The sequence below is a fragment of the Lissotriton vulgaris genome, chromosome 2_1 (assembly GCF_964263255.1).
Source record: "Lissotriton vulgaris chromosome 2_1, aLisVul1.2, whole genome shotgun sequence".
NCBI lineage: Eukaryota > Metazoa > Chordata > Amphibia > Caudata > Salamandridae > Lissotriton > Lissotriton vulgaris.
Genome location: NC_141687.1, coordinates 62,123,957 through 62,148,767, shown reverse-complemented (window position 1 = coordinate 62,148,767; position 24,811 = coordinate 62,123,957).

The following is a 24,811-nucleotide window of genomic DNA, read 5'->3' as shown; positions in this document are numbered from 1 at the left end:
CATTTTTGAACCTTAATAAACCTTTCAACCTGCACCATTCTACAGGTTTTCTCGTAATTTTGGGAAATCATTTGTGAATGACACAATATCCTGTTGGGACCAAGGAACATGTACATATTTCCCACCTGGCACTTCTCTCATGGGATACAATGTTTCAGCCTTATCTGTTTCTTTTAGGACATATTCAGAGGACACGTGTCTGGACCTACTGTCTTCCTTTTTCTTTGCCCACCTTGCTTTCCATTTTTCTAGGTCTCCCCATTTCTGTAACAGGTGTAACAATTCTCTTATCTGCACCTTTTTCCCTGACACGTTCATGTTTTCTAAGTCTTTGTCAGAAAATTCTGCTCTGTATGGTTACTGCAATACCTTAGATCTGCTGACATCTATTCCCATATTAGCTGCGGTGTCCATCAGTTTCTCATGGAACGCTCTGGTATTTCTAGTAATACTTTTACATATGAACAGTAGCTCTTCCTCACTAAGTGTTTAGCCTGTCTAGTCCCACATTCCCAGCCATCAGTTCTTCCAATTCTATTCTTAATTTGTAAATATCTAATGGTTTTGGCTGAGGATTTATTTTTTGTAACTCTCGGGTCCATCGATCTATTTCTTCCGGAGTCACTACTGTGGCACTTCTGGTACCGGAAGCTGACTCTATCTGGACTTCTCTTGCACTAGTATGAGTGTTCTTCCTTGGTGCGCTACCTTCTGGTTCTCTTATGGGTAAATCCATCAAAGAAATTATAGATTCACATTCACTTGTCTGGTCATCAATTATTAAGGGTTCTTTTCTTGGCGACACTACAGCTGGAGTAATAACTGGAGCCTTTGGACTAGGTTGTCTATCCCCATAAAGAGGAACTGGGCCAATGGTTACTGGAATTGTCAGAGCTTCGGGACTTGAATTCAACTGGGATATTTTCTGAATGAGTTCACTTCTCTGCTTAGCTAAGGCCTCTCTTTCTCGATCCTGTAAAACCTTTTCCATAGAGGTTTCATGTACTACTTGTAGAATTAAAGGTGGATAAAGATTCGGGGCAGTCGGAATGGTCGTACTTGGTCCCTCACCACAGTACGGTCTATGACATGGAACAGTTGTATCGGGCATGCTAAATCCCTCTTTACTATTAGGCCTATAACCTGAACCTGCTGTATCAGTTGCACTGGCCCTCCTATTACTGGGAGGCCTAAGGAATGGATTATTTGAACTCAAGGACCTGGACTCCTCATCATATGTATGTATGTATGTATATATATATAGGCATTTATATAGCGCACTACTTACCCGGAGGGTCCCAAGGCGCTTCGACCGCTGCAAAACCCTTCCTGGCTTCCCTGAGAGATGGTCCCTTAATGGGTATCTCCAGGGTGAGACCAGGCATCCCCGGCGGTCTGGGGGGGCTGTTAGTGAAGATGAGGCAAGCTAATGCCCAGAGTTGCCGAGTGTGATCGCTGATCAGAGTTTGCACCGAGGCGAGTGAATTATCGAGTCCGCTGACCCTGGTCCAGAAACCTGCCGCGCTGGGAATCGAACCCTGGTCCCGGGCCGTCCTCTGCTCTCGGGTCTGCCGCCTCTAACCAGTGAGCCACTGGTTAGAGGTGGCAGGATTGTGGATTTTTCAATAATATATCCTCCAAATATTCATTTTCCGAATCACCCGCAGTCATTAAGTGTCGGGTTTTCTGTGTCCTTTTCCCTCCCATGGGCTCCTCTACTCCTCGCGCTGGAAATAGTCCTTCTACCTTCATATTCTGTCTCCATTGCTTCAATTTTTTCTCTCGGGTCTCTCTCTGATTCTTTGGATAAAATTTTGCTAACCCTTTATCCATTCTGGGTCTGTCTCTCTCAAAGGCCTCAATTTCCCATTTCTCTATGGCCTCATTTTGTGTCAATCTTGGTCTGTGGTGTAAATCATTCATTCGGGTTCTTAAATTAAACAAAATTCTACCATTAAAGGTACCATCTAAAGGAAAAGCTGAAACTCCATTGTCTTTAGTATTTTCCACCCAATTTTCCAACCACACTGAGGTATGATACCCTTTGTCAAACATGTATGTATGTATAGGCATTTATATAGCGCACTACTTACCCGGAGGGTCCCAAGGCGCTTCGACCGCTGCGAAACCCTTCCTGGCTTCCCTGAGAGATGGTCCCTTAATGGGTATCTCCAGGGTGAGACCAGGCATCCCTGGCGGTCTGGTGGGGCCGTTAGTGAAGATGAGGCAAGCTAATGCCCAGAGTTGCCGAGTGTGATCACTGATCAGAGTGGGCACCGAGGCGAGAGAATTATCGAGTCCGCTGACCCTGGTCCAGAAACCTGCCGCGCCGGGATTCGAACCCTGGTCCCGGGCCGTCCTCTGCTCTCGGGTCTGCCGCCTCTAACCAGTGAGCCACACTCATAAATGATGCGGGAGTATTAGGTGGTGGAATGATTACACCGTTTCTAGTTTTTATGGGCTTATCTTTCTTGAAATAATTCTTGACCTTGTCTGCGAAAGTCATTTTTCTCTTGCTCCCGTACATTCCGTTTATTCTACGACCCTTCCACTGATCTTTCGCAAATCCTAAGTACCTAGGATCAGGTCGAGTCTCGGGATTAAGCGAATACCACATATACCTCGTAAACCTAACTCAGGCTGAATTACGTATTTTGTTTACAAATGCTCTTCCAATGCTAGCGCGTCTTGTAAATTTCAACAACCAATCAACACTGTGATTGCAAACAACTTCAACCAATGGGTGCGCGGCTTTTTCGCGAGACGCAGTCTTGCGCTCAGGCACTCACCCCTCCTTTACAATACCAGCTTCGTTACACACCCGCTGTTTTGACCAATACCAGCACGGCACAGTGACGTCAGCGCAGCTCTGCGACTGACTCCCCCTTCACAAGGTAACGGAAACTTGATTTCTTAAAGTGCAAGTGCTCTATTTAGTTTACAACATATAACATTCGGCACTGTACTAGAGTGTCTAGAAAGAAAGATTTGTTTCACTGCAAGTAAACTCCTTCTGTCTACTTTTCATACACTACGGATAGACCCTCCTGCCTACCCTTCACACAAGCATTAGAGAACCGGTTACTTCTTTGACTCATCCACTCTTTCCGGGATATATACTAAATCCAAAGTTTCACTAGCGAACTCCTTTGCTATCACTCAAGCTCCGACGAACCTATTACTCCTTCCTCGTGTGACCCTTACTAGGTAATATCACAACTGAAGTTTCAATAGCGAACTCGTTGCTATCATTTATTTAATTATTCATGCAGAAACCCTAATTAATGCTTCCAGTTCTTCCTAGCCACGCACTAATTTTCCTCCGCGTAAGTGGCCTCTCTGCAAAGTGGATTCTCCTCACCACCCGCTATTCTGCCCCCGGGGATTCCAGACAACATATAACAATCACTAACAAGTGGTTAATACAAAAAAAATCACATAGCAGCATTTTATCACAACCTAAAAGGAAAAAACATTTCATGGCATTTCAAAACAATACTTTACGATCGATCGATTCTTCAAAAAAAAATATTTTTAGCAGCACATTTTAATTTTTCACGTTTTATCAACAAATAACCTATCTCAACAAGTCCTAACCATACTACTGCTACCAGAAAACTACTGATAGAGCGCGCAGGTCATCCGACCAACATTGTTACCAAATATGCACACTAGGGCCCATAAAAATAATTTTTTGTAATACTTTAATCAGGTAACCCACACTCTTCTATCAGCAGTTTGGTTCCTTTCTGTTTATTTCCGTGGACCTGACTTACCAATCCTCTTCTCAGGTACCTAAGATCACAATGGATCGAGGAGCTAGCTGTGGAGAAAGTAGACTACAGACCCCATATACCATTTAAATTTCTTTGTACTCTTTATAATAACCACAAACACAGGAAGTTTCAAAAACCTTTATCTAGTTATCGTTTTCTTCTGTTTCAATGAGCCACAGGTTAATACAAATCAAGCAATCTACCACTAAGATTAAGAAGATTGTATAACAAATGAATTAAAGTAAGAAACATGTAGAAATTTGGAAATAAAGGGAAGGGAAATAAGGAACACGCTAAATTTAGATCAGCAGACTTTCATAACTTCACTAAAAGGCGGGTAGAAAAGGGAACATACTAGTTCAAAGCAGAGTTTCAGTTATCACTAACTGTCTATAAGAAACGAAACTTTATTTGGTTCGTCCAGATGTTCTTATTCACTAACGGGAGGGTAAGAATGGAACAAACTATATATGCATATGATTCAGACTTTGTCTAAAGATAGGGAGAGAATGGACCATGCTAATACACCAGTTTGCACGAAAATCTTATTGTAGAGAAAAACAGGTTAAAGGACAATAGGCAAATTGCTTTATTCGGGAAAAGGGAGAAAAGCTCAGATAGACTAACACCCGCACTCACTTATATTTACCTAGGATAGGTTGAAGACCAACCCTGGCCACGGGTCGGTTGGGAAAGGCGGGAAAGGACTCTCAAGGACTTAGGCTGCCAGTAGGCGAGCAGGTACAGCTCATGGACAGGACAGGATAACCTCAGGATTTGGATCAGGACTGGGCTCACCAAAGGGTACGACCAACACCTGCAGCTTCGGATGCAACGCCTGCGCTACCCCCTCTCTGCAAGGAATCTGCCAATAACCCCGATTGGGTTCTCGAATCTCCTAGCAAAGTGCTTCGCCAGCACTTAAGGTTTCCCAAACTCTGACTGAGTCTGGGGAAATTACCGACAGAGTGCTCCGCAGCTCTCTGTATTAGTCACCTCGAGTTCGTTGGGTCAGTGACAGGTCAGCTATTCGGACAAGTCGGACAATTTCGCTAGCTAAACCTAGGCAAATTATACTGTTTTCGGGACAATGTACCACCCACAAATGTTGCAAGTGAAAGGTTCCCTAATTTCTGATTGGGCAAGGGAGGAGGTTAGGTCATGGTACCTCCTAAAATTTAGACTTTCTCAGACTTAATATTCATTTTCGAACCCACCCCTTACATTCCAGTTCCCATGGCAAGAGAGGTTTCAGCAGACAATGGGGTACACAAAAATTCTTATACATTTGTAGCAATTGCAGGTACAAGTCAGCTAGGTCGGAGTGCAGGTTCCCAGGAGTATCTTGGCTTTGGCTGCCAGCTGGCTGGGTTCCACTGCTGCATGACTTTCTTTTCCCCCATCACATGACTGGTTCTATTCGAACTTCAAGATGGAGTGGCAACGGGGGGGTGTGGCCAACCGGGCAGCGAGATGGCCGCTCTGTGAGTGAGCTCTGCTGGCTGCACACAATAATCCTGAATTAATCCTGCTCTGCGCTCTTGAGGGGCCCTGATCTGCACACGGGTCGGCAGCGGACACCCAGCTGACCCTTCGTCCAAATTTTGAGGTGCACCGGACGCCGGGAGACGATGCTGTGGCCTTGAGCGTTCTGGCCGGGTTGCGCGAAATCGGAGGCCCACTGCTGCGGAGCCTGCTCCGGGCGACACTGCTCCGGGCGACACTGCCAACTACAGCCCGGGGATCGGTGGGCGTCCTGGTGCCATCTGAGTGGCGACGTGCGGGGCCCCATACGGACACGCCGCTTGTCCGGGCTGCACCGGTGAGACACTGCTGCACCGGGTAGGCAGTTTGCAGCTCGGCTGGCCCAGCACGCGCGAGTGAACTGGCGCTGGACTCCCGAGGGCAGGCATCGGCGGGGCACTCAAAGCGGGTCCGCCATTTTACCTGGAGGATTGGCGCTCGGCAGGAGGCGGCGCACGGACTCGACCCGAGGGCCAGGGCCTGGAGTGACCCCCACATACGACAGGAGAACGGTGCAGGTCGGCCCTGCGAGGGAGAGCGTCTAACTGCTTGAACCCCCCACGTTCAGACACTGGGGCTACTGCTGGAGTCCTAGATCTGCACAGCAAAACACTGTGAGTACCCACATCTGCGGCCATATACTAGCGCCTACGGACGCCCACTGTCTGGTGGTGTTCTTCTGATCCTCCATAGCGCTCTTGTGCATGCCGCTATCGGGCTGCACTGGCGCGCTACGCCTTTGGCAGATCCGCCATTTTGGGATAGTGCTGCGCGCTGAGCTGACCACTTACTGCAGTTCGGTCCTTCCCGACGGCCCAAGCCGCCCTACGAGACCACACGAACGAAGACAGTGCGGCTTGTCTGTGCCATATGCACATAGCCCCCCCAACTCTGCTCGTTCTAGTGGGCTGCCTAGTCTGAACTTGCGGATAAACCCACGCGGTCCTCTGAATTGTGCACCCCGCTACGTGGCACACTTCCAGATCCAAGATGGGAGGAAGGAATGACGCGCGGCAGCCCAAGCTCAATTTTAAACAAAAGCGCCAGGCTAAGCAAAACGGGCTGATCAGGATAAAGATGAGTCTTCCTCGCAAGGGGCTGTTGCAGACATTGACTTTGGTGCACTAATGATGGAAGTCAGATCGAGCCTGAAAAGCATAGACACCAAATTGGATGCCATGTCCTCACAGCTGGAATCGTTTAAGACAAAGGTGGACGCACATGAAACTAGGTTGGATTGCCTGGAAAATAGACACACTGAGTGCTGTGAGTTCCAACAACACGCCAAACAACACATCACAAACATTGAAAAAGAATTGGAGTCCCTGCGAGCTAAGACAGACGATTTGGAGGCACGTTCCCGGAGATCAAACATTCGCATCACAGGAATTCCGGAGACGGCAAACACTGGCAGAATGGAAATGTTTGTGGCGGACCTCCTGCACGAACTCTTCGATCTGGACCTTACAGTCGAAAGGGTGCATAGATCACTTGGAAAGAAGCCGCCGGTGGGCGCACCGCCACGTCCTATTCTTGCTAAACTTCTGAATTTCCAGGACAGAGACCTCATCCTACGCCTCGCTAGAGAGAAGGGTAAGATCACACACAAGGGAAATAATATCTCCTTCTACCCTGACTTTACCCCCCTGGTACAGGCTGCCCGTAAGGAATTCATGCCGGCCAAAAGATTGTTACTGCAAGCTGGTGTCCAATATTCTCTCTTGTATCCGGCAAAACTGAAGGTAGAGCATGAGAACACCACACACTTCTTTACGGATGCACAATCTGCACTTAAGTTTGCAAAACACATTTGTGGGCCTGGGGCGAGACGAAAATCGCCGAGACTGGGGGATGAAACTGAACAGCTCAGTGATCATGATTGAATATTTTGCTGTTATGTGCACTGTGGTACCATCTATTTGAGTCTTTCTCACTTTGCTTAAATTGTCCCTTCCCCCCGCACTTTCCGTTGTTCTGCTTGCCTTGATTTGAGTTGGGGGTGGGGTCTGAGGGGTGGCCCTATTAGGTATATGAGGCTGCTGGTTCACATTACCTTTCTTATGTTATGCTGAGGTGGCGGTGGTCGACCCTGCAGCGGGGTAACCTTTTGAGTTGTGGAGGTTCCCATTTGAGTGCAGCCACCCTGCGCAAACAGGGGTGTATGCCAGGAGCACCACGCCCCCACGGGGTGTCTCCCACTATTTCTGTTTCTAGTTTGCCAACGCGCTATGCGTGTCTTTGAAAGGGATTTATCACAACCTGATTGGGGGGTTGGTGAGGGTGGGGGGCGGCGGGAGGAGTTGGGGAGTTTGATAGTAACTGAGGGTTGGTGCAACAAAGGATGCTGTGCAACAAATAATATGTACGTGATACTGCTGTGCTCAAACTGGGTTGGTTTGTCCGAGGGCACTAAGTCCGGCAGGGGACCAGGACATGTTGATTTGACAGAGATACGAAATGGGAGGCGGTAAGTTGTGGACATGGAACATTAGGGGACTTGGGGACTACAAAAAGGCCAGGCTGATGCATGGGATGCTTGCTAGACATAATGTGGATATATGTTTTCTACAGAAGACACACATCAACTCCACTCCTTCGCCTAGATTAAAACACTCTAGATGGTCACGGGTGTACTCTGCTATCTATTCCAACTACGCTAGGGGTGTGGCGATACTTGTCCGCAGGGGCCTAGACTGGTGGGAACATGAAATTATACTGGATAAGGAGGGGAGATATGTTATTGCACATGGCTCACTACAAGGCAGGCCGCTAGTACTTGCGACTCTTTACGGCCCGAATGTAGATGACCCGGAATTTTTTCGGAATGTTTGGGCTCAGATCGTGATGCTAGATTGCTCACAGATTGTCTTGGGGGGCGATTTCAATGTGGTACTTAATGACGAATTGGATGGCAGAGGCGCGGGCAAACCCACACATGCTAGAGCTCGCCAGGCGATTCTTGATGTAATGGATTAGGGTCTGTTGTCGGATGTGTGGAGATCTAGACATCCCGAGGACACTGTGGGAACATGCATAACGAGCCACCATGCGGCCTGGTCCCGCCTGGACTATTGGCTTGTGTCTCCTGACGTGGCTTCGTGGGCGGTAGAGGTGGATATACAGGCCAGATCACTTTCAGACCATGCCCCCTGCCTGTTGGAGTTTAGGGTACCCGATGCCCCTAAGAGAGCATTTTCCTGGCGCCTGCCCCCCCATGCATTCACTGACTCTGCCTTCACTGAAGAAATTAGAACGGATATTGTGAAATAGTTTGAAGAAAACGACGGCTCGGCATCCACCGAGGCTGTAGTATGGGACGCTTTCAAGGCAGTAATTCGAGGCCAGTGTATCTCTAGACAGGCCGGGGTGTTGCGGGCTATACGTCACGCTCTGAATCAGCTTGAGCGAGAGTTAAAGGAGCTAGACCTGGCCTTCTGCCGGGACCCCTCACCAGAGTTAGCAGGTCAGATGAAATCCAAACTGATCGCCTTTAATGAGGAAGCACAGCGAGAGGTTACATTCCTGGGAAAACAGGCAGAGGCCCGCAGGTACGGGGAAGGGGACAGGCCGAGCAGAACCCTGGCAAGACTGATTTCTCCTCGATCGCAATCGCACTACATACACGCCATCAAGAACAGTGAGGGGACTCTTGTTGTAGGGCAAGAAGCTGTACTTGACACATTTGCCGAGTTTTACAAGTCCCTGTACACCACTAGACAGCCCACAATCCCAGCTTCCCTAGAAAGCTTCCTAGACTCCATTGCCATAGTTTGGTTCAATGATTTCCACCGCCGTTATATGGATGTCCCTGTAACTGTCCAGGATATAGCCCAGGTAATTAAGAGCATGCCTGTGAACAAAGCCCCGGGCCCAGATGGTCTGACGACAGCTTTTTACAAGGCATATGCCGAGGAGTTAGCCCCCAAACTTTATTCTGTCTTTGCTGAGGAGTTGGAGTCCCTACCAGACTCGATGCGCGAGGCCTGAATTATAACTTTGCTGAAACCAGAGAAAGACTGCCAGGTCCTCGACTCCTATCGACCCCTTTCCCTGATCAATGTCGATGTCAAGATCTATGCAAAAATCATTGCGGACAGACTGCAGCCCTTGTTGCCGATGGTGGCACTCCTGGATCAGTCGGGGTTTATACCTGGCCGAGCCACGTCACACAATCTCAGGACAATATTTTCCATTTTGCACTGCTTACATCCCTCCATACAGGCCGCAGTTGTTTTCTTGGACGCCACTAAAGCGTTCGATTCGCTTGAATGGCCCTACCTGTTTAGGATTCTAGGAAGGATGGGCTTCAGCCCAATCTTCATAAATTTGATCAAGTTGCTGTACGATGCTCCCAGGGCGCGAGTAAGCGTGAATGGGCTTATATCCCAGCCATTTGCCATATCCCGCGGGACCAGGCAGGGATGCCCATTATCCCCGTTGCTCTTTGCTATAGCCATGGAACCCTTTGCGGCTAGAGTTCGACAGCATCATACCGCAAGAGGGATAGGCTTCAGTTCCCGCAGTCTGCTGATCTCCCTGTATGCGGATGACGTCACGCTGTACGTCATCAACCCAGCTGTGAACTTGAGCCCCCTGCTAAGAGAATTCGTTCGCTTTGAGGGCCTGGCAGGTGTGTCCATAAACTGGTCCAAATCTGTCGCTTTTCCATTAACTGACACCACCCGGGAATCGCCCTCGGACTACCCCCCTGCGCTGGGAAATGAACGCAGTTAAATACCTGAGGATTTGGATAAGCCGCGATATACAGGATTTATGGACTCTGAATTTTGGCAGAGCAGTGGACTGGCTGAAGGGAAAGGTGGACATCTGGAACAAGCTCCCCCTGTCTCTAGTCGCGAGAATAGCACTAGCAAAGATGGTGGTCCTTCCCAAATTTTTGTATCTATTTGTAAATATTCCAATACCCTTGACGGCGCACTTCCATTCGCGTGTACGTTCGCTACTGCTGGCGCTTGTATGGGCTGGTGGCCAAGCGAGAACATCTTGGGCATTGCTTACACTCCCACTGCGTCAGGGCGGCCTGGGAGCTCCTGACATGAAACTGTACTCACTATGCGCGCAAGCGCAATTTCTGCACTTTTGGGCTTTTCCCACTCCCTACCAGCCACACGTTGCGGTGGAGTTAGCAGCAGTAGCCCCGTCACCGCTGAGCGTGGCACTATATGGCAAGGTGTCTCGTCTATCGAAAGACGTGGACACTGTAGAAATGCTCCGCTGGACGTGGCGCGAACTGCGACACAGGGCGAAACTCCCTCTGCTATACGCACCAGCCATTCCTCTGCGAGGAAACCCAATGATGCCCTGCTTGCGAGATGGGGGTGGAGTCCTTACACTTCGGGGGCAAACCCTACACACTTTTGCTGACCTCTACCCGAACGGCACCTTCAGGGACCCGGGTTCGGGCGTGGAGGGACAACCTGAGTCATTCTCTGACCTATTCCTGTATCATTCACTTAAGGAATCCTGTAAAGCACTGTGGCCTCAGTTCCCAGAGGAACCACCGCAGCTCCTTGCGCTTCAAAACTTACTCTCGAGACCTTCTCCTAAGAAGCTTGTGTCTCGGTTATACAACTGCATGCAAGATCAATTCCATATTACTGTGCCTTCTTCCATGCATGCGTGGAATGCTGACCTGGAGGTGCCCCTGTCGGAGGAGCAATGGGAGTTCTGTTGCAGACAACTTACGACATTATCGCCCAATTACAGGTTGAGATTGGTGCACTTCAAATTTTTACATCGGCACTATCGCACACCACTGTCACTGCATCGCATGGGTCTCAGAGATGATTCTACATGCTGGAAATGCGGCTGCGAGAATGCCTCTTTTTTGCATGTGGCATGGGGCTGCCCTAAACTAGAGGAGTATTGGTCGAGCACTTTCTCTGCCATTAATCAAATTCTTCACAGAACCGATGCGCCATCTCCGCTCCTGGGGTTGCTGGGATATGTTCAGGACACCTTACCCACACATAGGAAGTTACATGCGTTACTGCTCCTTTATGCCAAGAGACAGGTGGCGGTGCACTGGGGTCGTCGTGCATTGCCTACATTTGATGCATGGGTGAAGGATGTGACATACGGTAACACGCAGCTCGAGCACTATTGGGAAATGATGCCCACTGCTTCCCGGCCTAGGGACATCTGGGAGCCTTTCACGCAGTGGTCACGTGAACGTGCAATCTCCCCTGACTCTATGCAGTCGCTAGCAGGGGAGATCTCTGATGATATGGGTTGACACCTTTTGTCATGTAAATGTGCTCACCTGCAGTGCTAAGACCTGAGCATGACTGAAATCCATGGGCGCAAATTGGGGGCGGCGGTGCCATGATTGTCTTTTGTGCCTGTGAATCTAACTGCTTTGCTGTATCTCTCCTATGGCCTGGTGGCCCCCATGTATGCTTTTGCTCCTCCCTTTTTTTCAGACTGTCATGGACTGTCTTTCTAACGTAGTTCCTGCTGCTGCCTAAACATCTGCTGTACGGCACCTTGCCCGGAGGCACAGATCCTTCCATACCAGAGACATTATGCCCATTTGATGCTTTTCCTCTGCACCAGAGTTGGTTTCGTTGTTTTTGGGGGGAAAAAGGGTTTGTAGACAATGGTTAATCCGCACTGTTTGCTCTTTGAACTGTAGTGCTTATATACCTGCACTGTTGCTTCGTTTCTTTACCTCCTCCATGTCTTTTAACCCCAAAAATGTAAGACACATTGATTTATTACTATTGCATATGCTTGCTGTCTACATATCTACACCATGTATAATGATAATGCACTGTGCATCATTTGTTATGACACCTTTGCCATTGTGAAATTTGCTCTGATAGCGGCCAGCCTCAGGGATGTCGGCGTGACGCTGTGTAACTTTGACAGTCTCAAATAAACGTCTTGCACCAAAAAAATAAATAAATAAAAGATGGAGTGGCAACGCTTCCCAGGTCCCCCCCGAGGATGGTACATGAAAAGTAAGCGAAAACAATTTAGAAACACAGGAAAAAATTAATACGTAAATGGCTATTGCTACATCCCTTACTTTATAATAACTATAGCATTAGGAGTTAAGCAGAACAAACAGCTTTGCCAAAGCAGCAGTGCAAGCACGGAGCATGTGAAAAACAAAGCGGCCATTTTATCAATACTGCGCATGAGCGACAAATTCCCTCGAGAACTGCGAGTGCGTCACATCACGTGGGTATGACCGACGCATGCGCAGACTAGATTCCCGCAAAGCAGCGACCATATTATTAGCAAGCTTCATTACTTTTAGTAAACACATAGGCAAGCGTCGGTGGGACACCCCCGTGTAGTGTAAAAGTGCAATATTAGTAAGACAAACATGTTGAATTAGCTTATTAATGTTATTTGAGGTTCTTGATACAAGCATGTCGCGTCACATGCGAATACTTGCTCCATCAAAATGATTATTAATTAAATCACACTCTGAGAGATTTGTGCTGATTCGTGATGGTTGTAAATTTCTTGCACACATTACACATGCTCAACCTCAGCAATGCCTCGTGAAATCCCACTGCTGAGCCTCCGCACAAGCACAGTCTGTGCACCGTTTTCCTCACTACCTCGTGCAAGTAGAACTTCTCGCCTTGAGGAAACTGGTGACCAGGACAACTGTCGCATTTATAAAGGGGAATGGTGTAGAAACAGATTTTGGTTATAGTCCTACAAGGAGAACTTTGTCAATTCCAGGGAAGACAATTTTGGTCAGCTCAGTGCCATGCCCATGAAATCTGACCACTAGCTCCATGGAGGATGCTCTCACCATGTCTGACCTAAGAAGGGGTATGAGGTTCTCACATTTCTATGAGACTGGCAGAAAATGAAATGGAGGCTATTGTTTGTGGTTAATAAAATGTCATGTATTTACAACCACTTCGCATTTCAAGTACTTATCTGTGCCAATGTTTCACTTATTTTCATTATAATGCCTTGCATTGTTTGAGGTCTAAGTTGCGTGAATAACATGTGTTTGTTTTCTCACAGCAAAGTAGGGGATTCCAAGGTATTTACATTTACCCTGCAGGGATCCTCCATACTTTTCGTTTCTAGTGGCCATGTCCATGGCAGGGGGAGTGGGGCCTGGGTCTGTTTTCCTAGCTCTGAGGATCTTCAAGATTTCTACACAGCTTTGGGCAAAGGAAAATCCAACATCTGGGCCAAAAATCTTTCAGCCCAGATCATGATGGGTTAAATCTTGCATTATTCAAGCCCAAAACTCCAGCCCCGCCTGCACTATATGTGTCTGTGATGGAAGGTACTGTCAAGATCTAGGACCAGTTGCCTCTGTGCAGCCCTACCCAGCGCCTCTGGATGAACAGAACTCCCCTCCATTGGGTCAGATCTTCTCCTCCATCGGGTCAGGTCAGGGAGTCTTCAGTGCGAAACGTTGCCAAAGACACAAACTTCCAAAGGTCCTCTTACTCCTCGCACAACTGTTCTCCACGCCTTGTGCTCAAGAAGAGCGGTCTGCCTTCATTGGTTCCAAGAAACATCTGGTACAGCTGCTTCATGACTGTGTTGAGTTGTGTAATCAAACCTTAGAGGACATCCTGCTAGGAAAGCTCAAGGCTGGCGTCTGGATCAATCAATCATAGCATTTGTAGAGCGCACTACTTACCTGTGAGGGTCTCAAGGCGCTGCGGGGTGGGGGATGCCGCTACTGCTCGGAGAGCCAGGTCTTGAGGAGTCTTCTGAAGGTCAGCAGGTCTTGGGTTTGCTGAAGGTGGATGGGGAGGTGTTCCATGTCTTGGCAACGAGGTGGGAGAACGATCTGCCGCCGAAGGTCGCTCTTCGGATGGACTGTGGCGAGTGCGAGGTCGGCGGAGCGGAGCTGGCGGGTGGGGGTGTAGAAGCTGAGTCGTGTGTGGAGGTACGCTGGTCCGGTGTTGTGCCTTGTGTACATGGGGAAGCTGCCATATATTCATCCCCTGACCTCTAACAAATGATGCCTGAAGTCTTGGTTTGACTTGGCTAAGGGATGGGGGCTATTTATCCCACCTGTTAAATACCAATGCCTTGAGGTTTGACATGCAACAGGTGTGATAAGTAGCATATATGACATGTTTTCCTCATTGCAGGGGCGAACACCGCATTTGGGTGATCTCCACACTAAAATACTCCTCTTCTGGTGCTTACCAGGCCTGCTCACCTGGTAAATATTGGGCGGTTTCAGCAGATTTATAACCTTGACGCACTCACTAGGACTGGCATCTGCAACCGACAGGTTTTAAAAAGATCTGTGCAACATGACCTCAAACCACTGATTTGCCTTATTTGGATTTGAGCCAGTTACAACAGGGTACTCACTCATACAAGTCTGAAGCGTGTGCTGAATGCAGTAAGATTTATTACTAGCTTATCTAAGCTATTTTCATACAGCTGCCTTTTACTTCTGTTTTATAAAGTGGTTTACTATGCACATTCAGATCAGAAAAAATGTAAACGGATAATAATGAGTATTTTTAATCAAGTTATGGGCATTTTTTTCAGGTGGAATTTGACCCCTCTACAGCAGGTGTGTTGAGTGCCTGAACTATCTCACCAGAAAGAGACTCGCTTCTGGTGCTGTCACTGTTTTCCGTTTTTGCTTAACAGTAATATTATTGCACATTCCATACCTTGATTTGTGTGAATTAATGGAAAACAAAAACTGGGAAACCACTTAGGAGGCCACTAAATCATAGAAAAAGAATTTTAAGGAAATACAAAAAAAATAAAAAAAAGTAAACATTTTAAAGATAAGATAATTTTAAGGAAAAATCCAACATTAAATTAAACTTGGGTGGAGTTAGGGTCTAATGTGGGGTTTTTGGGTTCAGGGATGAGTAATGTTTATGGTGATGAGGAGTTTTTTACAGATCAGGAAAAATTGGAGTTCGGGCGTATAAATGTGTTTTTAGGGTTCAGAGATGGATGGAGTGTAGGGGTGATAAGGTGTTTTAGGGTTCACAGATGAGTGGTGTTAGGTGTCTGAGATGTTTTTAGGTTTTAGTGATGAGTCGAGTGGGAGGTTGTTGACGGCACGGCCAGAATGAGAAAGCAAACTAGCGTTGGCAATTAAGTAGGAGGGAGGATTATGGGGGGATGCTGATGGGAAACACTGCTGCTGCTTTCATTACAGGGGGCCGATATCACAGCAGGGGGCCGATATCACAGCACTACTGCAAATCCGGCCCACTGTTACGAAAACACCGCCCCCCACCAACACTTGCCCCCTCCCTTCCCGCCCACTGGGAAAATGCCCAGTGCCTGGTTGAGGGGTTTTAGAGTTCATGGATGGGCAGAGTTTAGGGCTGGTGAGGCTTTTTAAGGTTCAATTATGGGTAGCGGCTGGGGTGGTAAAGAGTTTTTTAGCGTTCAAGATGGGGTGGAGTTTAGGGTGATGAGGGGGTTTAAGGATTCAGGGATTGGTGGAATTTAGGTGTAGAAAGGGGGGTTTTACGGTTCACGGATGAGTGGGTTAGGATGATGAGGAGTTCTTATGGGTCATCGATGGCTGGGTGTTTAAGGGTGAAGAGGATTTTTTAGGGTTCAGGTGTGGGTGAAGTTTGGGTTTGCTGAGATGTTGTCAGGGGTATGGAATGGGTGAGGTTTAGGTGTAGAGAGTTTTTTTTGGGGTTGATGAAGAGGCGGAGTTGGGGATAATGAGTGATTTTATGGTTCAGAGAGGGTGGAATTTTGGGATGGAAAGAGATTTTAGGCTTCAAGGATGACTGTATTTTAGGTGTGGTGAGGGGTCTTAGGAGCAGGGATTGATGGGGTTTAGGTGCTGTTAGGGGTCATGGATCAGTGAATTAAAAAAGCATCCGAAGTAATTGTTTGAGAATGTAACAGATATAAATATGAAATAATGTCCCCTGAAGTAAAGCACTGAAATAAATATTTCAGGCAAACTGTTTCTGAAAGTAAGACGTGCAACCATTGCATTTACACTTAAAAAATAAGCATTCAAAAGCCAATTTCAAACAAAAAGACATTCTATTAATTGGTTTCTATGAAAAGCCAAATGCTATTCATCTAAAAAATACCCTTTAAACAGCTTAGATAAAATTGTTTCTCAGCTATGGTATTTCATGAAACCATTTCTAGGTTATCGCATACAACCTACATACTTCTGTCTAAAGTGTGATTTCCAAATTAAGTTTGAGCATAGTAAGTGATTGTCACGTTTTGGTTGACCACAGTTAAATAAAATTAATAATAAGGGACTTGTAAAGTGCATGGCTACCCGAGGGCTTCCCAGCGCTGAGTGGTCAGGTGCTAAGTGCGGACAGTCCATGCCTGAAAGATATTGCATAAACAACCAGGTCTTGAATAAAGACTGTTCGTATTAACTTAGCCACAGTTAATGTAGGCCTCAGTTAAATATTTTCTTCTCTTTGGCTACTGTGTATGTTAGCTCACTTTTTCTCTTGTTTCAGGAGCCAAGCTTTAAACTTCAGTAGTAAAAATTAACGAATATTTTCAGTTGTTTAGTTTCAATGAGAAATGCTGTTATTGTTAGTTTAGCTGTAACTATATATTTGGTTTCTTGCTCCTGTGCCTGGGACAGCCTGACAGTGATGTATCATCCTGTCTGAGATATCTCCTGAAGGCTGCATAGCTGTAAACATTCTTTGTGCGAGGCCTTGGAAAACAGGCGAAGTCATGTTGACTGGAAATGCTAGATTATGATTGGCCCCCACCTCTTGGGAACCATGGGTAGTAGTCCTTCATTTTAGAAATGTATGCTTTAAGTGTGCATTGCGGAATTCGTTTTCAGATGCTCCTATATACTTTTTCAAGAGCAGATGCCCCTTCCTCTCTTAAGAATATACATGCTTATTTTATTCCTGCTCATGGAGTCAAGCTTGTAAGCAAATGTATTCACCTTTGCCTGATTGAACCTTCATTTGGTTCTGCCTTTCCAAACGCAGGGCCCGATTCCAATCTCGTTCGGAAAGCAAACCAACCGAATCAGTTCCGGAATGCTTTCCTTATGACTCGTATCGGGGGAGTCCAAATGACCGAGTACGATACATTCATATGCATCCAGATACGATTTGGTCGGACTCCCATTGACTTCAATAGGACTCTGTGTTCTGAACAAGAACACAGGCTCCCACTGAAGAAAGGGGTAGCTGGGGAAAGTTGTGCACCCTGTGGCAGGCACCCCATGGTGCCTGCAACACTGTGCATGGTTGGGAAGTGGGGTCCGTTGGGTACCCCCACATGCTCGATTCAGAGGGCCCCAGGTGAAGGAGGGCCTGTTACAATTCCGGCAGCCATTTTGTTCTGGGCAAACGGAATTGGAAAGGCTGTCCGAATCGGTCCTAATACTCGTTCGATCGGAAACCGAGTCCATAGAGCTGTACGAATCAGCTCCGCAAAGGCCCGACCTGCCCGAATACCTTTTGGAACCGATTATGACATCCCTAACGGTTTCCAGGCATCGTACTTGGTCGTTCAGAAGGGTGTCCGAATTGGTCAGAACAAGGGCTCCTGAAAACCTGAATCCGATTTGGAGCTATTCTAACCAACATCGGAATCGACCCTTTTATTTGCTGACACCTGCTGCTTACATTTTCTCGATCCTGTTTCAATTCTTTGCTTAACATTAAGGAATTTCCATTCAGAGGAAACTGGAAATCTTACTCAATTTACTTATGACCATATTTAAATAACCAGCCTTTGCATTTGCGATTTTGACTCATTAGTAATATACCAAACCATGGTTGTATAAGGTGATTAGATTGAATTTAGTTTGTAGCTTTGCTAATGAACTATCATGGTTTGTAAATATAATCCTTTGTCATTATAATGGAGCTGAATGTGCTTCACTGTCACTGTTGACAATTGATGAGAAGCCTCAGTAGGAGCCAAAGGTCCACCCGCTCACGTGCAGCTTGTACTTGAATTTGCACCCATGATTTCCATGTTGCAACCCCCATCCCATGCCACTTCACTTCCATGCATCGAGTGCCTCAGTACGGTGCTGAAATGCCAATGCAAGCTATAAATCAGAACAGAGCTTTATGGTAGCTCAATGGTGTAGCAGTACAGAGATATCAGTACATCCTGCAAATATGTGAGTTCCGGAAGAGAGAAATAGAAGTTCTGGGACATCTTGTTTCTGCTAAGGGTGTCAGCCCAAGGCCAGGTCTGGTGAAAGCTGTTGCTGAATACCCGTGTCCTAAAAACAAGGATGAGTTACTTTCTTTTTGGGCTGTTTGAGTTCTACTCACGTTTCATACTAGAGTATGACCGTAAAATGAAAGTTCTCTCTAATATGTTAAGGACGATTGTCACTTTTGAGTGGGATGTAAACTGTCAGGAGACATTTGACTTAATCAAGTCAGAAATTGTCAAATCAAAACCCCTTAGTGCTTATGACCTGGGTGTTCCCTGCACCATTACAGTTGATGCTAGTGACTATGGTTGGGGGGCAGTCGTGACTCAGTCCTCTGGTGTGAGTGAAGTTACCATCAGCTATGCTTCCAGAGTACTGCGTGATCCAGAGCTAAATTACTCTGTGATTGGAAAGGAGCTTTTGGCGTGCTACTGGGCCTGTGAAAAGTTCAGGACTTACATTTGGAGCAGAAAATGTGTCATTCAAACTGACCATAAGCCCTTTGTATATATTCCTTGGGCGCGGGGGGGGGAGTAGGGGGAACGTCTCAAATATGCCACGCCTCGAATTGCACAGCTTACTACTAAACTTCTACTGTACGATTTTGCGGTTAAGCACATCCCAGGTAAGGAAAATGTCAGAGCAGATTTGCTGTCCAGACTTCCTATATGTGAGGATGATGTACTAGATGTGGATGAGGACAAGGAGGAATGTTTTATTGCCTTTGTCGTTGCGGTTGAAAATAAGGCTTGCAGTGAGAGTGAATAGAAAATGGCGTTGAGTGAAGATTCTATTCTTGCAAGGGTAAAAGATTATATTGTGAAAGGTTGGCCTAGAGAGAGGTGTGTGTCACCTGAAATTCAACCTTTCTGGAAAATTGCAGCCGAACTGTCCATTGAAGATGGGGTCATCATGAGGGATAGAAGGTGCATTCCTCCTCATATTGTACGTACAAAGTTGGTTGACTGTGCACATGATGGACATTTAGGGGCAACCATGACAAAAAGACGTGTCAGACTGCACTGTTGGTGGCCTTCTATGGACAAAGACATCAAGTTAAGAGTCAAGGAGTGTGTTGTCTGTGGTGGAGCTGAAAACAGTTTTAAAGTTGTCACACCTCCTGTACAGCCGATACGTTTTCCAGAAAAGCCATGGCTTAAGGTGGGGATTGATTTGGTGGGTCAGTTTAATTTTCTTCCTTACAACTTAAGGTTTGCGTTTGTGTTGATGGACTTTAACAGCAAGTGGCCTGAAGTCCGATTTTGTGCTTCTCCCACGGCAAGCAGCGCAATTCGCTTTCTTAAAGAGATTTTTATGAGGGAAGGTTTTCCCTCATGGTTTCTGATAATGGTGTGCTGTTCGTGAACCAGGAAATGAGTGTGTTTTTGAATAAATCGGGTGTAAAAAATTTAAGAAGTTTGGTTGGACATCATCAAACCAATGGTTTGGTTGAGAGGATGAACAGGGATGTTGTGGAATGTATTAAGTGGGCAAAGCACAAGGGATAGGATGTTGAAGGTGCTGTCAGATCCATGCTGTGGTTTTACCGCACAGCACCACATTCTCTCACAAAGGTGGCACCCTTTGTGTCATTCAGAGGTCGGGTACCCACTTCTGCTTTATACCCGGCTTGGCTTTTAAGAACTGTTTGTGACAAAGTGTTGTGCTGGGTTGATCATGTTGCTTTGGAATCAAGGGTTGAAGTTGCACAGAGGAAGATGTCCGACAGGTATAATCAAAAGAAGTCACAAAGCTTGTTGATTTGTACCCTGGTGACATGGTTTGTATCAAAAATACCAATTTTGTAAAAAAAAAAAGGGGGATGTGTCCTTTGGTGATCCTGTTTTTGTTGAAAAAGTTTCTGGGGGTGCGGTTATGGTAAGAGGTGGGCATTGGTGGAATGCATCCAAAGTTGTGAGAGTTCAAGCCACAGCCAATAGAGACTTTGGCTCTTCGAACTGTTCTTGGAGAAATTTTGGTGTGTCCTCTTACCCAACTTCAGAATCCTCGGTGCCAAGTGAAACGCCAAGGAGGCCCAGTCGAGTAAGACGTGTCCCTTGGAATAACTGCAATAGCTTTTTATTGTTTTTACTCCTATATGCGTTTCTTGTATTTCCATTGATATTATTCCTGAATACCTACTGTCATTTGTTCTTACTTGTTAGTGTTCTTTCTTTTGTTGTTTTTGTTTGCTTTACTGTTGCTTATATTCTGGGCAGTTGTTCAAACAGCATCTTTTTATTTTTTGAATTTTCATGTAAAAAAAGAGGTAATATGTTGTACTTAGATATGCTTGTTTAAGGTTCTTACTAGAACCTACATGTGTTTCCATAGTACCCTTGTGTAGGGTATTCCACAAATGTCAGTTGGAGCCTCTCGTATGTCCAGAGAAGAGCGGTGGCTCGTTGTTCCCACAAATAAACTACAAGAAAACTTTCCAAAAATGTCCTGTGGCGTTATCCTGTGGTCTGAGGCACAACATATTCTTCTGGGTGCACATCTTTCAAGTTGTGTCTTCTGTACACGGTTACCCTATATCCACATCACAGGGCCTCTAGAAGCACCTTTTCTTTAAGAAAGGGCCTGCAAAACTGTGAGGTACATTTTATGTTTATGTTCTTGTGTTGTTAGGAAGTACTTGTCGTTCCAGGCACTGGACCGTACCGCGAGATCTGGAGTTGAACCAAAGCCCCTCCTTGAAATAACTGCTACTTTGAGAACAGGGTCTGTGATGTTAATACACATTGTCTGAAAAACAGTTTCAAGATAAAGCCTGATTTGTTTGCACCTTGTTTGAAATACATGCACATATTTATGATTTTTGCTTACAGTGACTGGCCAAGAATAACTATCTAGTTCTGGTAATTTACGTTTCTTCGTATGTTTTTCAATTATAAACTCAAGAATACAAATACCAGAATACAAAGTAAAACCAGACCTTGAAGACATCCTTGCAGCTACTATGGCGTGAAGAAACAAAACAATATTTTAAAAGGGTTTGCTTTCCTTCCGATAAACGGACACTCCGGCACGCGCTCTGATGCCCAGCGGCGTAGCAAGGTCAGGTGCTACCCGGTGCGGAACATTTCTTGTCACTCCCGGCTTGACAAAATGGCAAAAAAATGTGCTTAAAACGCACATGTTTGCCATTTTGTCACCCCCTCAGTGATGACACCTGGGGCGGCCCTCACTCACCACACCCCCTCCCTATGCCACACCCCCCTTCCTACGCCACTTTCAACCTTTCTGATCTCTCCTCTGACAGTGTTGCTTGGTGTCTGCTTCTTCGGTGCTGGGGGGAGATTTGAAATCTAGAGGGGATGGCTGGTGCATATCGTGGCTTCCGAATGCAGCAAGTGAGAGTAGCAGAGTGGGGGGTAGAGTTCAGGAAGCGTGCTGTCACTCCCTGCACCAGTGTGGTGGATGGTGCCAACTGACTGCAAGCACAAGCACTCATCTGGCCTCACCTTGGTGCAGGGCAGAAATCCTAAAAAAAGAAGTGAGGGTACTAGCCTAGTGGCAGTATGAAAGTGACATCTGGACCCGTAATGTTGAACATGGCATCATATGAATTAACACCACAGGAAGTGACATCACAGGAAGTGACATCAGATCTTAAGCCCTCACAGATATGTTTAGCATGTCTATCATGAGTACATTTGAGCCCATTTCGAGTATACAAGTAAACCATGATTTAGGCAGAAGAGTCACACTTTTGTAAGCTACACGTAAAACAATATTGGCTTTTGTGAGCGTAAAGTTCCCTTTACCCAAGGATTGAACAAACTAACTCTACCGCCAGCCTACTCAACCAGGCATAAAATTCCATACGCAGCACATTACCTTGCAGATGTGGTTTCTATATGTGCCTGCGCTTTCCAGAAGTGAGACCACTCTTCTATACAAAGTATTCTTACACAGCCTTACCCACCTGCACTCATTTTCAGAGACTGGGGCTCATTTTTTGCCAGCAGACCATGACCCAAAGCAAGAGAGAAAGACAGGAAGGGAAGAAAGGAGAGAGACAAAAAGACAATGATGAAGGTGTAGGAGAGTAGGGTCTGCAAACCTATGATCACCCCAGATTTTTGCTTTTTGCTTCACTGGTTTACGACTTCTCTGGCTGTGGGCCTGCTAATCAGACCCACAGCCTTGCTGTTCTCTCACTAAATTGACACGTTTACCTTAGGTGCATTTACCAATTGGTACTGGGCCACCTTATCAGACCCTGTAACTCAGGGCATAGGTGTACCCAGGGCCTACCAGGGGCTGCAGCATGTATTATGCCACCCCTGGCTGGCCATCTAAATCTGACACACCTGGCTGCATGACAGCTGGGGCAAGGTGGTGTAATCACCCTTTGCTGTAAATATAGTATACCTATATCTAACCCTAAAATGGACACTCGTATTCCTATCAGTCACTCCTATGGCAGGCCTTAACAATCCTGAAGGCAGAGTGCTTGGAATCGTGTGAGATGGTGCTCTGGCATGAGCTGAGCCCGTTTGCAGCTTGCGGAACCAAGTCCTAATAGCTGTTCCATGATAACGCATACCATATACTCTTAAGTGCATTATAATCCTCGCAGTTATATGCCAACTCTGGTATCGCTTTATCAAAACATGTCGAGTATGGTGTCATACGAATTGGAATACTAAACCCTCGCCAATTCTGGCAACGGGGTTAGCATTCCACCCTTCTAGAGGGACACGACATGTATGTAACTGTGAACCCCGGTTAAAGTTAACTCGAGCCTCAGCATCACAAAATGGATGCTGCCACCACAGACACAAGTCTGACCTCCTGCTGCTGGGAGTCCTTCCAGCGAGGGAGGCCTGGACAAAGGGTTTCCTGTCAGGGGCGGTGCTAGCACCATCCCAGACAGGGTTTTGTGTATCCTGGGTAGGCAGGGCTTTAGAGGAAGGTGACTGCAAGTGGCACCCCGGTGCTCACTATGCATCTGTCGGCTAGAACCAGTTCCAGGGGCACACCAGCCCCTGAGCTGGGGAAAGCCCGGCATGGGAGAAAGGTGTAACCACCCCCCTTCCTGGTCCCACCCATGGGCAGGACCTAGTCGCGTGCCAGCCCCTTTTCCTAGTATAAAGATAGGAGCGGGCCCCCTTCCAAATTAGATCGTCTTTGAATCCTGAAACTACTTTCTACGAAAGGAACTCTCGACTTCTTCTCAAGATTTCTCCCTTGTGACTAAGGAGTAGTCACCCTGCACCCGCATGCACCATCCAAGAACACTGCGGTTTGCTGCACGTCCTTCCTCCAGAATCCGACTGACCAGCATGACGAGACCCGGCTTCCCTGGCACCTCTGACCTCTAACCTCTACCCACATCGTCAGCTCAGCTGAGATCCGTGGGTGTGACGAGACCTCGAGGGACCGGCCATCTTCAAGATTGCACGACGCTTGCCCAGCACGAACGCCGAGGGATCCTCGAGTGAGTGCTTTGGGGTGTGAGAAGCCCCAACCGTGAGCAGCTCCAGCACCGAAGTTCAGCCTCCCAGCCTCCACGAGATCTGCGTGGGGCCCTTCTGCTCTTTGCTGCTCACCGCGTTGTCTGGCTACTAGCCCGCTGGCTTGTGGCCTTCCCAACGACGAACGACGACATCAACACCGCTGGTCTGGTTGCTCCAGACTGGCCCTTGCTCCCCTCCAAAAGAGGAGCACCCCGGACCCTCTTGGTCCACTCCAGACGCCATTTTGAGTCCACGGCGTGGGCTTGCATTTGCGAAGACTTGTTGCCCCAATCCTGGGTCCAGCAACGTCGACAGCAGATACCATCGTGGGACAGCTCGCACCTCCATCCTGGTCACCGACAACGCCTCTTGGTCCGTGAGACTGCAGAGCCCAGCGTCGCCCACTCACCTGGTCGAGGTGACTCCATCCGGTGCCATCCTGGTGCCCATCTGATCACTGGCTAGTGATTCAAGACTTGGTCCCCTCTGCTTACAGGTATCCTCCATCTTCGATCCAGGCTTGGATCCATCCGAATCTCTTCACTGGTCGCCTGCCAGCAACTTTTTCTTTCAGGCTCCATAGACTGCAACGAGGATTCCCGACGTCTTTCCAGACCTATGCAGCCGCAGCCCCTGGGCTAGGTAACTTCGGCATTTCGGTGCCCCAGCATAGCCTCACTATCCAAGGGTCCAGATCCTTTTTCGTTTCAGCTCTACCCAGTCGGATTCGTCAGATAACACTAACTTTGTAATTCCTAGCAACCATAGACTTTGTCCCGCATCCCGCGTGAGAGTGCACACTCTGCACCCGATCTCCCTAGGCCTCCTGCTAGTAATCTGAAGGTTCAGTAGTCAAGTCCTAGCGATCCAAAAGCCTATTAGCGTAGTACTTACCTGCTAGT